Here is a 550-nt window from a genome sequence, read left to right on the forward strand (position 1 = left end):
TATATATATATATAGATAGATAGATAGATAGATAGATAGATCGATAGATAGATAGATAGATAGATAGATAGATAGATAAATAGATAGATAGATAGATAGAGATAGATACACACACACACACACACACATATATATATATATATATATATATATATATATCGTATACATATGTAGGTATACATTATATACATACATTTATGTATATATGTATCTATATATATATGTATATGTATATGTATATGTATATGTATATATTATATATATATGTGTGTGTGTGTGTGTGTGTATTATATATACTCACATTATATACATTTAAACATCTGCATATATGTGTAAGTGTACACACAAACTTATTTCTGTGTGTGATGTTCATATTTTTACTTCAGTATCCTAGAGTACAAAATCAATATTTTTATTTACATCAATGTATATTTTAATGTTTTTTTCTATAATCATATATGTACTTACATACATACCTATGTAACCACATGCATTCACAAACATACTTATATATATATATATATATATATATATATATATATATATATAT

The 550-nt window shown here is 20.9% G+C and overlaps 1 protein-coding gene across 2 annotated transcripts in view; it reads right to left on the reverse strand.

Moving 5' to 3' along the window:
- LOC106874176 (protocadherin-11 X-linked) overlaps positions 1–550 on the reverse strand; it is a 105,502-nt gene that overhangs the window by 102,119 nt on the left and 2,833 nt on the right. The gene's annotated exons all lie outside the window — the stretch shown is intronic.

The sequence above is a fragment of the Octopus bimaculoides genome, chromosome 14, assembly GCF_001194135.2.
Source record: "Octopus bimaculoides isolate UCB-OBI-ISO-001 chromosome 14, ASM119413v2, whole genome shotgun sequence".
In the NCBI taxonomy this organism is placed as follows: domain Eukaryota; kingdom Metazoa; phylum Mollusca; class Cephalopoda; order Octopoda; family Octopodidae; genus Octopus; species Octopus bimaculoides.